Source organism: Phyllobates terribilis, unplaced genomic scaffold, assembly GCF_046119375.1.
Source record: "Phyllobates terribilis strain yellow unplaced genomic scaffold, ASM4611937v1 Scaffold_1__5_contigs__length_1240528914, whole genome shotgun sequence".
Lineage (NCBI taxonomy): Eukaryota > Metazoa > Chordata > Amphibia > Anura > Dendrobatidae > Phyllobates > Phyllobates terribilis.
This window is the reverse complement of record NW_027362761.1, coordinates 392,007,897-392,021,945: the sequence shown is the minus strand read 5'-3', so window position 1 is coordinate 392,021,945 and position 14,049 is coordinate 392,007,897.

Here is a 14,049-nt window from a genome sequence, read left to right as displayed (position 1 = left end):
ATTTGCCTAATAATTCGGCACGCTGTGTATTTCATGAAATTCATGAAATAATAAAAAAAAAGGGCTCCCCTGTATGTAAAATTATGGGATGAAAGTGGATTGCCTTTAGGATAGCGGATACTCCTTTCAGTACACCAGTGCATAATCTTCCATTTTTGGGTGACACAGGGAGGATTAGGGATGTAGTAATAAGGTGCACGGGCAGATAGTAATAGGTGTGGGTGGACAAATGGCATTTTTAATTCGTCCTGATGTGTGTGTATGGGTAATCTGTGTGTAATTTAAGTCCTTTTTTTCAAAAAAAAATAATTTCCGGTTCCCTGGTGTGGATAAATCCGTAACGTAATTGTTAATGTTTTTCTTTTTTAGGTTCAACATTTTCCAGCTCTGTGGGATAAGGGGTCCAGGGACTTCTCCAACAAGATGGTCGAGGCTGCGTCCTGGAATAAAGTAATTCTGAGCCTCTATCCCCATTTTGAATCCTATTCAAAGGAGTTGCGGTCTGATATCGGTAAATGGTTTTTGGTTTGGAGGTGTTTATTTTAATTTGTTGTCTGTATACACTAGAATTGTATGCTAATGTATTTGATTTTTCCCATTCTAGAAACATCGGTGAAGAAACGGTGGAGGTCTGTGAAGGACCGATTCATGCGGGCCAAACAGAAAGTGCCAAGTGGCTCTGCGGCCTATGGGAATAATGTGAAATTTGACCAGGAGCTACAATTCTTGATGGGAAGTCTGCATTACCGTCCGTAAGTATCAATAAAGTTTTTAACTTCTAATTTTAAGTGTTATCAAAATGACAATAGACTAACATAATTGTTTTGATGTTTCCCTTTACAGAACCATTGGGAATGTACGGCCACTCCCAACAATGCCATCCTCTTCCTCTCCTGCTGCAGTGACTGCAACACCAACCGTGCCTCCGGCTATCCCCAGTGCTGTGCCGAGCACTACGTCCCCAATGCCAGAATGCAACTCAACCTCGGTGACAATGACAACAGAGTGTCAATCACCGACTAGTGACAGCACCCTCTCAAGTCTGGCCCCCGAAAACCTGCCTGACTCTGAGGACCGTAGTGCTGCTAGACCTGTTCTGGTTGATTCGTCTAGCCCCTTGTCACCACCACCCAGAAAACAGGCTACAAAAAGAAAAATTGTGGCAGCGCAGGAGGAGGAAAAGGTGGCTCTGGCATGGGCTATGGCCTTGATCCAACAACAGTCAGAGGATGATGAGTATAGCACCTTTGGGAGCTCGCTAGCCGGACGTGTAAGGAATTTAACCCCTGACAATAGAGAGTCCTGGATGTCATTTTTATCGATGGTGGTGACATACTATGCAGAACACACTAACCGCAAGCCCTCCTTGACAAAAGTTGTGTCCTCGTTAGAGGACTTGTGGCAGCCTGAGCCAGCAAGTTGTACTGCACCTACAGCAGCATTGAGATCTATAACATCTGTACCCAATGCTACTGCAGGTTCAAATGGTGCCAGAGTAGCAGCACAGTCTAGAGATCACTTTCCAGACTGGAGCTACTACTCCTACACACAAAGCCTTTTACATGACAAGTAGGCAAGTCTTGCCTTTAAAGACAGTTTGTATGGTGTTACAATGCCATGATGTCCAAGTCCACTCCTCAGTTGCCACCAAGAGGGCATGTTTCCGGCTTTGATTAGTGTTGCCCAAGTGCTGAATGACTCACCGTCAGTGGTGACGAGTAAAGGGCCTTGGGCAATACTAATGAAAGCTGGAAGCATAGCCTCTTGGCGGCCATTGATGAGTGGATTTGGACATCCATGTGGGTTTAAAATGTTCGCACCACTTTTTGGTGCTTTGCACTTTATGTTAACATGTTAAAGTTTACAAGAAAAAATCAAACCAATTTATGTAGATGAAATGTTTTTTATAACATTTTTGAAAACCATAAGAAATACTTTTGCAAGTAAAAACAGTTCCAGAAATATAAAAAATTTGAACTACAATGTTGTCTGCTTGTTTTCTTTGTCCACCGGGGCAAAATGTCACCAACATATTCACTCAAGGCCATTGCAGCTGCCAGATTAGCCATGCTGTATACTCCAGTGTATAATCTCTTCTCAGTAGAGTAGACAGGAAATGACATCAATGACACTTTTTTCTCTTTTTTTTTTTTCAACAAACTTTGTTTCTCTGTCTTTGTAATGTACACTGTAGAAAAAATGCAGCAAAAAACGCAGTGTGTGAATGGAGGTGTTTTTTTCACCTGCGTAAAAAAACGCAGGTAAAAACTGCAGGAAAATACGCGCGCGTAAAAAAAAGCAGCAAATACGCAGTCTGCGATAGCAGACACACACATACAGGATATGTGTATAAGTATATACAATAAATATATATATATATATATTTATATATATACACACATACACACACACACGCTTTAATACTTCTGAACACTAAACTTTTTTTATAAAAAATATTTTTCAAAGCCATATTTTAAGAGCTATAACTTTTATTTTATTCTTTTCCAAAAGACATTTTTGATAAATTTTTTTTTTGTGGAATGAGTTGAAGTTTTTATTGTTACCATTTTAGGTACATAATGTTTTATGATCGTTTTTTATTCAGATTTTTTGGATGCAGAATGAAAAAACCCTAGCAATTTAGAAATTCTTATTTTTTTGTTAACACCATTCACTGTGTGATAAAAGTCATCAGTTTTTTATTTTTATGCTGACAAAGTCATGTGAGGGATTATCTTTTGTGGGATGAGTTAACGTTTTCAGTGATACCAATTTGTTCCATACTACTTTTTGATCGCTTTTGTTCCATACTTTAAGTGTATTTATGATGAAAAAGTTACATTTTTGGCATATTTTCATTGATTTTATGATGTTCATACAAAATAAACAATGGGGTAGTTTTATATTTTGGGTTGTTCTGGATGCAGCAATATCAGTTATATTTACATTTTTTGTATATTTTTGTTTTTACCTAAAAGCTGCGTTTTTAGTGGTAAAAAAAGTGTTTTTAACAATTTTTCATGTTTTGTTATTTTTTTATTTTTTTTTACAAATTCTATTAAACTTTTTTTTTATTTTTACTTTGTCCCACTACAAGACTTGAATATTTTTCACTCATTGCTGGTATAATGCACTGCAATACTTGTCCTTAGGGATGCATTGGCAACTATTGGGACCCATGATCGATGTTCTGATAGAGTTAAAGAAGGAGCCATCTCCCTCTGTTAAACATCTAAATGACGCTCTTGCTATTGACAGCAGCATCAAAGGGGTTAAATGACCAGGATCAGTGCTAAAACAGCAGCTGGATGTCAGCTATAATATACAGCTGACACCTGTTGTATTTTTTGCCCTTCAGTGGGGTGAGGGGTTGCTATTTACTTATTTTTTTTATGAAGCAGAGAATTAAGTTCCCTTAATGACCTATGTAAAAAGGCGTATCGGAAGTCATTAAGGAGTTAAAGTAACCTGAGCATAAATATACTTTTGTATAATTGGGAACTGCAGAGCTATACCCTGAAGGCAGGAGACTAAATTTGCCCTGCAACTGGGTCTATTCTAGTCCCAGTAACGGGAAATCAGCAATAAAAATATTGTATTCATATCTTTAAAAGCAAAAGTCTTTTAAGACCTCATGGGGGCACAATGTGTGAAATACAGTAAATGAAAAATAAATAAAAAAAAAGCCAGAAAAAAAATCAAACTAAAACTTAAAAAAAGACACCGCCAGTCTGAATCACTTTGTAGTTAATCAGTTTGTAGTCCCACCTACGACGAAAAAAAATGAAAAGTCAATATTTACAAATAATTTTAGCAGAAAAAGGAACACAATTTAAAAAATGTTTCTAAGTAGTCCTTTGTAATCAGAAAAAAAGTAAAGATGTGAAAAAATAGACAAGCATTATTTATTTCTATTTACATTTTCCACGATATCAGCATAAAAAAGGAATATAAAAATTATGTAAAAATTAAGTCTCATGTATCGAGAAAAACCCCCACAAAAGTTATGTGAAAATCTGAGTAAGAAAAAATAATACAGCTGTTAAAAGTGCATGTGTGATAAAAATGGCTCAATGCTAAACTGGTTAATACATACATTAGAAAGAAGAGGGCCAAATGCTGACCCCATTGTACACCACCTGTTACCTGCAACCCAATAAGGGTGTGTTTGATAAATTATTTCCGGGTGGCTCATGGATGATAAACGTCTGGGTGGTCCATGGTTTACTCTGCAGTGATTTTCTAAATGTCACTGCATAATAGAGCAGCTGTACACAATCGTGCAGCTATGGGAGCAGAAAACCGGGTGTCTTGCATATCTGTAGTAAAAGTTTATGTTGGTGCGCTGCCACTGGAATTAGTGAGGATACAGTAAAAAAAAAATTAAATAACCTTTTATTTAGGATTTTCAAAATCGCACACCGGTTTTCGGCTCAGTACCAGAGCCTTCATCAGGTGCTATATGGGGAGTGGGCCAGGCACTGTTTAAATGCACAGTTTGGCGGGAATGACAGTTTAAAAACATGTAATAGTTTATAATAATTACATGAAGATGTCAGATATAGCATACTATAATCATTAATAAGCCCTAATAAATATGTAACTTAAAAAATGTTATACTTTTCACGTCTTCCATGTTTTTATTTCCATTTTTTAATATAATCCATTTGTTTTTCTTTGTTTCCCCCCCCCCAAATTTTTCCATTATATATCTTTTATTGCTCATCGTTTTAGAATTGATATTTTTTAACTTACATATTTTGTAGGGTTTATTAATGATTTTAGTTTCTCACATTTTCATGTAATTATTATAACATATTACATGTTTTGTTTTTTAAACGGTCATTCCCATCACATTGTTAATTTAAACATCACCTGGCACACTCATTATATATCACCTGATGAAAGCATAGTGATTTTGAAAATCCTAAATAAAAAGGTATTTAATTTTTATTACTGTATCCTCACTACTTCCAGTGGCAGCGCATCAACATAACCTTTTATTATTTTCATCTCGCATGGTTCAAATTGCTGTACCACAGACTTTGTTTGCTGCTGCTGCACCCCACTCCCTTCCTGTTAAAGTGCCAAGCACTGCACTACTGGACTTATGAGCCACTCTAACGTCACCATCCTACCAATCCCCATACAGTAGACAGAGATGGTTTATTTCTGTCTCTGACTTTGCAATCACTATATCCACCTTTGTTTCATCATTATCATCCTGGTAGATGGCAGCAGATTTTTATCAATAATGTCTCGGTACATTTGTCCATTCATCTTTCCTTCAACCATATGAAGTTTGCCAATGTTGTATGCTGAAAAACAGCCCCATATCATGATGTTCCCACCTCCAAACTTCACTGTTGGTATGGTGTTTTTAGGGATGATATGCAGTGCATTTTGGCCTCCAATGTGGTGTGTGTTCATTTTTGGTCTCATCTGACCAAATTATATACTCCCAGTATTTCACAGGCTTGTTTAAATGTTGTTGAGCAAACATTAAATGCGCTTGAACATGCTTTCTGTTCAGCAATGAAGTCTTGCGTGGTGAATGTGCATAAAGGCCATTGAGGCTAATTGTATTACACATTATTTTCTTTGAAACTATTGTACCTGCTGATTCCAGGTCTTTTTGTATCTCTTCACAGTTGGTCCTTGGCTCTTGGACAACTCTTCAGATAATTCTTTTCAATACTCTATCTGAAATCTTGCTAGGAGCACCTAATCTTGGCCGGTTTATGGTGAAATGATGTTCTTACCACTTCCAGATTATGGCCCCAACTATGCTCACTGGAACCTTCAGTAATTTAGAAATTCTTCTGATACCAATGCCATCAGTGTGTTTTGCAATAATAAGGTTGAGAAGGTCTTGAGACAGCTCACTCTTTTTACCCATCATAAGAAGTTTCTTGTGTGGCACCTTGTTAATGAGACACCTTTTTATAGGTCATCAGTTGAACCAGATGATATTGTGTTTCACTAAGTGGCAGGATGGCTTTCTAATTACTGATAGACTTTAGCTGGTGTCGTGAGGTTCCATGGATTTTTGCACTTCCCGTTCTTCACATGTTCAATACTTTTTTCCCTGTACCATTTCTCATTATCACACATAACTTAATTTATGGACGTCTATTGTTGGATTTCTTTGCCTGTGTGGATTGGATGGGTTGTTACTAGTGATGAGCAAGCACTAAAATGCTCGGGTGCTTGTTGTTCGAGTCAAGCAAATTGGAATGCTCGAGTGCTCGGTCCGAGTAACGAGCCCACTGTAAATCTATGGGAAACTCTAGCATTTTTCTGGCGGCCCTCCCTGGCGGTCTGCAGAGGGCCTAAAAATTGCCCAAATCGATAGGAACAGTGCTCAAATGACAAGGGAATGGCATGGGGAAGACCCCTGAAAGCATTTCTGACATTTTCAGAGGTATTACGCCATTTTTACGGACTCACAATAAAACATACAAAAACTAAACCAAAATGAATTTTCCTGGGAAATATGTTAAAGAAGTTGTAGAGTACTTTATATTACCTCCCCAATGTATCCCCCCGGGGCCCGTAAGACTTTTTGTAATTACCTTACATTGCCGATAATGCCTGTGAGCGGCGCTATCGGTGGCCGCTCACAGGCATCACATGACCCCGTGCTGAGGTCATGACAAGTGAGGCGTGACTCAGCGCTGGGGTCCCCGTGGTGGTTGCTGGGTTGTGGGCGGGGTTACCCCCGCGTCACACCCAGCATCCACCGTGCGCTTTCCCAAAAAATGGGGAGAGGCAGAGTGCGCAGTGCATGCCGGGTGTGACGCATGGTGGTAACCCCGTCCACAGCCTGGCATCCACTTGGAACGCGGAAGACAAAGACCCCCGGCTCCTGCCAGCACTTGTCGTGACATCAGCGGATGTCAGAGCCGGCTGCAGCCGGGGGTCACGTGATGCCTGTGAGCGGCCAGTGATAATGCCTGTGAGCGGCGCTATCAGCAACGTAAGGTAATTACAAAAAGTCTTAGGGGCCCCGGGGGGATACATTGGGAGGGGTAATATAAAGTACCGGACAACCCCTTCAAGGAACATCGTTTCCAGCATAATGACTTGTATATAAGGCAAAATAAATATACAAAAAAAATGATCCTCCACACCTTGGGCTATGTTCACACATAGCGTTTTTGATGCGTTTTTGCACTTTTGCATTGCTTTCAACCAAGCCAAATGCATTCACGGGGAAATGTCATTTTAACATTTTACAACTTTATCGGACCATGTGGTGTGTGAAAAGGGAACAACATGGGGAAGACCCCTTTAGCTGGAAGCATCTCTGACTCCCAGGGCACTGCCTAAAACTGTGGTCATTTCATCAGACGTGATCCTATATTACTGAGGTAATAATACAGACATTTTTGGCAACGTCAAATCTTAAACTCCATTTAAAATGGGCAAGGTGTGTGTCAAGGGACAGGGAAGTGGACATTATGGTGATGGTGATAGTGCACGCAGAGGCCGTGGGCAAGATGAAACTGTGCCTGCTGAGGGAGCACAACAAACACCCACGTCATGTCGAACTACCTTCCTGTCCCAATTTCTAGGGGGCCGCAGAACACCACTATTGAATCCATAGCAGTGTGAAAAGGTTGTTAGTTGGATAGCAGATAATGCTTCCAGTCAGTTTGCCACCACCACCACCCTGTGTTCCACATGGTCCAGTCTCAGTAGATGTGAGTCTGGATCACATTATTATTATTACTTTATTATTACTTTATCGCCATTTATTCCATGGCACTTTACATGTGAAAAAGGGGTATACATCGCAAAAACAATTACAATAATCTTAAACAAAAATGTGACAGCGACTGGTACAGGAGAGGAGAGGACCCTGCCGGGGAGGGCTCAGTCTACTAGGGATGGGTGAGGATACAGTAGGTGAGGATAGAGTTGGTCTTGCAGCGGTATGGTGGAGCGAGGGTTACTGCAGGTTGTACGCATGTCGCAAGAGGTGGGTCTTCAGCTTCCTTTTAAATGTTTCAACAGTAGACGAGAGTCAGAAATGGTGGAGTAGAGAGTTCTAGAGAAGGGGGGAAACACGGGTGAAATCTTGCATGCGACTATGGGAAGAGAAGATAAGAGGGGAGTAGAGAAGGAGATCTTGTGAGGATCGGAGGTTCCGTGCAGGTAAGTACCGGAAGACTAGGTCACAGATGTATGGAGGAGACAGGTTGTGGATAGCTTTGCATTCCAAGGTTAGGGTTTTGAACTGGAGTCTCTGGGTAATGGGGAGCCAGTGAAGGGATTGACAGAGAGGAGAGGCCAGGAAATAGAGAGGTGACTGGTGGATTAGCCTGGCAACAGAGTTTAGGATAGATTGGAGGAATGCGAGAGTGTTAGAAGGGAGGCCACAGAGGAGGAGGTTGCAGTCGTCGAGAAGGGAGATAATGAGAGCGTTCACTAGTGTTTTTGTAGATTTGTGGTTGAGGAATGTGCGGATCCGGGAGATTTTTTTACTTGGAGTCGGCATCTTCCTCACCCTGATCCTCCTTCCTCCCACTATTCCGAGTGCCCTAAGACACCTGATCCCACACTTGAACACTTCGAAGAGCTGTTTTGTTCATATTTCCATTTATATATTCTGGCCTCTCGCTCGGTCCACTGGGAAGTGGAAAGAGCTTGGATATGTGGTTTGAAGGAGAGATTAGAGTCCAGGGTTACCCCAAGAGCTGTTCACTTTTCCATTGATAAATTTGGGCCTCTCGACCGGCTTGTGTCGAGCAGGCGACAGAAAATCACATGTAGCGATTTGAGGAGCCATGGTCACCCGAAGGTGGCGGTGGGAAAGTGCAAATACTGTCGCAAGAGGTGGATAATGATGAGACACAATGGACAGAAAGTCAAGAGGAGAACCAAGGTGCGGAAGTGGAAAATGAAGCAGTGGACGATGAAGTCACTAACCCAACCTAGCAAGGGGACATGTAGAGCGAGGACAACAGAACACACAGGGGGAGGCGTAGCACCACAACAGGCAGGAACAAGCAGTGTGGTGGCCACAGACACAAGGTGGGCAACTGCTTCTCGGAACACCAACACGACGGAAGTTGCCAGTACAACTGTTAGGTCTTCCCGAGTCTGGTTCTTTTTTAAAGACTGTTTAGATAACCCCAAAAAGGTAATTTGCAACATCTGCTAGGCCAGCATAAGCAAGAGCACCAAAACTACCAGCCTGACCACCACCAGCATGCTCAGGCACATGACAGAAGACCACCTGACAAGCTGGGCCCAACACCAAGGTCCAGAAAGTGTCTGCGGGTGAAACCACTGCCTCTTCCGCTGTTGTGCATGCACGCCAATCCCCTGTCCTGCACCTGTCATTGCAGACTTGCAACCATCACCGTCCATATCCTTGTCCCTTTGCAGCGTTCAGTTGTTCCTACCACAGTTCTTGGAATGCAAGCGCAAGTATGCAGCCAGCCACCCACCCACAGGCCGCAATACTAAACTGCCACATTTCTGGACTGCTTGCACTTGAAATGTTGCCTTTTAGGCTCGTGGAGGCGGAAGCTTTCCACAACCTCATGGCAGTGGCTGGGTGTCCATACTCGGTCCCCAGCCGCCACTATTTCTTCCGGTATCGGCTCCGCCTTCCACAAGCGCGAGTTCCAGAACATTACCCGTGCCCTCCCCAGTGCACTTAAGTGGGAAGGACCGCCTAATCACAAAGACGTGGACAAGTGAATGTGGCCAGGGACGGTTCATCTTACTGACGCATTCCACTGGGTTAATATTGTGGAAGCCGGGACCCAGTGGGACCCTGGGACGGAACACATCCTCCCGACGCAGAGGATTTCGGGCCCTGGGTCAATCAGGGTTACCCCTACATTCTACAGCTCCTGCATCACCTCCTCCCTCCTCCTCTTCAGACTGCATCTCCTTCACTTGATTCATTTTTTCAGGACATATTCCAGATTATTTACTTTAACTTTGTGTGTGGCAATAACGTTAAGCAGGACTGTATGCTTAGGCGACAAACCGCACACCATTGCAGAGTTGTTGAAAGCTGTATCAGAGAACCTGGTGTCAGCTCTGAAGCTAGGCAAGCTCGCACATGTACCATGCCTGGCCCATATGCTCAACTTAGTGGTTCTGCAGTTTCTCAAAATCTACACGGATCTGCCAGCACTGCGTTTCTGCAGGTTGTAGGCTTGTCGGAATAGGTGGGTCTTCAGCTTCCTTTTAAAGGTTTCAACAGTAGGTGAGAGTCTGATATGTTGGGGTACACAGTTCAAGAGCAGAATGGACGCACAGGAAAAATTTTGTATGCGATTTTTAGAAAAGGAGAGAAGACGGGAGTAGAGAAGGAGATCTTGTGAGGATCGGAGGTTGCGTGCTGGTATGTACCGGGAGACTAGGTCACAGATATATGGAGGAGACAGGTTGTGGATGGCTTTGCATGTCATGGTTACGGTTTTGAACTGAAGTCTATGGCCAATGGAGAGCCAGTGAAGGGATCATAGATTGCAATCTTATAGATTGCTAGAGCCAGTCCGCAGTAAAAAAGCAGCCATAGGAGTGTCCAGGAACCTTCCACACACTTTTCTTAGCCAGGGATGCTTCTCGGCAGGGTTTTACGGGCCCACCAGAGAATCCTCGGGTGGGCCCTGGCTTCTCCATCAGGAGAGTTCATGATAGCGCAAACTTTGCAGCTGCTATGTGGCTCTTGAGAGGGGGAGAAAGGTGGGCCCTCAAAATCAAATCCTCTGGTGGGCCCAATGTTTTTCACTGACACTGCTTCTTGGTGAGAGTTGTATTTCACCACAGCCATATTCTTTAGCTCAGTGAAAGGACTGGCATAGAGGGAAACCGTATCTACTCCGGCTGTCATTTCTCCACCACCAGGTTTCGCCAATTGTCAAACACGACCATGCCTGGCTGTATGTTCAGCGGTGAGAGCCACAGATCAGGCTGCTGTGTTACAGCTTTCAACAACTCTGCAGCAGTGGGCGGTTTGTCACCTAAGCATTAAGCATATTATCTTCAGCACGGCCTGTTGCCACTTGGCCAAGGCAGTGCTTCAGTGCTTCCACCTTGTGACTGATGTGGTCATTTTGGAGATGGAGGCTGAACTGGAGGAGGAGGTGAAGGAGCTGAACAATGTGATTACATTGAGGTTACATTGGCGAGTCTGGTTTTTATACTAAAGAAAGATACTACTGTGTTTGTATTTTTTTTATTTATTTATTTATTTTTAGTTCTCTTCAAATGTGTATTGGAGTCCATCCTAATTTTTGGCAGCCCTTGAAATTGTTGCATATGCAATAACAGTATAGTAAACACACTCCTTAATAATGGGAAGGACAATTCAAATAGATTCTATGTTCTAGAATATTAACTGTCTTATCTGAAATTCTTTTACGGGTGAGGTATCGCAGTATGGATAGCGTATTACACCAATCCAGCCAGTTATTATTGCCTTATACTGCATGCTACTGGTGCTGCCTAAAAAAAATTAAAATCTATTCTATTCCCTATCAATAACGCTGTCAGATGCATTTACAATAGGAATAGGTGCTGCTGCTAGGTGATATCATCACCAGCTACACATGAGTGTTAATTTTGGTCGCATAAATGTCTTCCACGGTCCATAACTTTATTTTTTTTATTTCTTTGACCTCATATATAAGTCATTATCCTGGAAAGAATGTTTCTTAACATTTTTTCCATTTTAGCTTGTTTTTTTGTATGTTGTTTTTTTTCGTCATTCCGCAAAAGTGGCATAATACTCTGACAACACTGTTCACAGATATGCTATTTGTCAACGACCAACTGAGAATAGGTTTGAACCGTCAATTGAAATACTTTAAATGGAATGTAATATTTGACACGCTCACAATAATTGCTGGATTATTAGGCCAGTCACATGGGATAACGTCTGATGGCCACGGTTTCAGGCAGTTGCCTAATATTATGGTATTTGTCAGCGACCAAGTGTCAATTGGTTCAACAAAACACAGGTGGCTGACTTTAAAAGGAGTGCAATATTTGGTACGCTCCACAAAATTTCTGCATTATTATGGCAGTCATATGGATCACGTGTGTCTGATCATTGAAAAAAATTCCTCTGCTTCCACAATACAGTAATATGAATGAAACGAAAAAAATCTGGCTGTATTCTGAGAACAAGCAAATTAAGCTGTAAAATGGTGTAACACTGACACACTGCTACATTCTATCAATGGAGGACAATATTTTCCACGTTCACTACAAATGGCTGGATTTGAACTGCAGGTATATGTGATACGTCTGACAGAGAACCAAGGTTTTAAATAGCAGGCCTGTAATTTACTAATATTATTCTACACAGAGACCTAGTGTGAATAACTTGACCGACACATTGCAGCGAAATGAAAATGGAAGACATGGCTGATTTTGGAACACTCTTATAGGTGTTATGTCTGACAGAGAACCACGGTTTTAAATAGCAGGCCTGTAATTTACTAATATTATTCTACAGAGAGACCTAGTGTGAATAGCTTGACCGACACACTGCAACAGAATGGTAAAGGAGGCCAATAATTTCCATGCTCAGTTTAAATTTCTGGATTTTTATCGCTGAAATATGGAACAGATCTAGCTTTATTCTGCAGTGAGAACAAGCAAATGGAGCAGAAAAATAGTGTACTCTGGATTGCTTTTTAAACAAATAACCAGCATTAAGATAAAAAAAAAAATTGCCCTGGTCACTGATATCTGGGGCTATGTCTACAAATATCTGTAATTATTACAGCAGCAGCAGACAGGACGTTCAATGGAACCTCTTGTGCTGTATCATACACTGCAGTCTGCCACATACACTGCCTGCGTGCCTAGCACTGATTATATGCAGCTGGATTAGTCCTCAGAAGGACTGTTAGTTCAGATGGATATATATATATATATATATATATATATATATATATATACACACTGCTCAAAAACATAAAGGAAATATTCTCATTGAATACTTTGTTATGTACAAATTTGAAAGAGCTGACAACAAAATCACACAAAAATCATCAATGGAAATCAAATTTATTAACCAATGGAGGCCTGGATTTGGAGTCACCCCCAAAATTAAAGTGGAAAAACACATTACAGGCAGATCCAACTTTCATGTAATGTCCTTAAAACAAGTCAAAATGAGGCTCAGTATTGTGTGTGGCCTCCACATGCCTGTATGACCTCCCTACAACGCCTGGGCATGCTCCTGATGAGGTTGCGGATGGTCTCCTGCAGGATCTCCTCCCAGACCTGGACTAAAGCATCCGCCAACTCCTGGACAGTCTGTGGTGCAATGTGACGTTGGTAGATGGAGCGAGACATGAGGTCCCAGATGTGCTCAATCGGATTCAGGTCTGGAGAACGGGCGTGTTCAATGCTTATTTCGCCCGCTGTATGTACCAATCTTTTATGTGGAACCTTATTGAATGCATATGAAAAGTCTAGATACACACCATAGAAGCTGATCAGATTAGTCTGACAGGATCGATCCCTCATAAAACTATGTTGATGCTGAGTATTATTATTTCTGTTTCAGAAATTCCAAGAGAGCATCTGTTAGAAAACGCTCATAGAGTTTAAACATACTGATCTATACATTTTGGGTTCAGTTTTTGACCCCTTTTGAACATTGGTATCACATTTTCTATGCGCCAGATCCTGTTGAATGTAAGCATTGCATTCATATAACTCCCCGTGGCTGTGTGTCCATTAGACGAGTCTCATTCCTTCTCAGCCCTTATTCACATTACATCACTTGACATATGGTAAGGTTTTCATACTAGAGGTTAGAACCATCCCGAATAGGGTCACCTTGACGTGGTGGGATGGATTTTATGTTTTTTTTTTATCAAAATTATGTTAACCATGTTCTAGATTATTTTCATGCACTATTGCTATTTATTTACTACAGGGTATTTGCTTATTTTCTTTTTATTTTAGGTTTTGTCAGTACACTATGTGGTAAAATGAATGGGGGCATTCAAAAGTACAACTCAGCCCACAAAAAACAAGCCCTCCTATGTTTATGTGGAC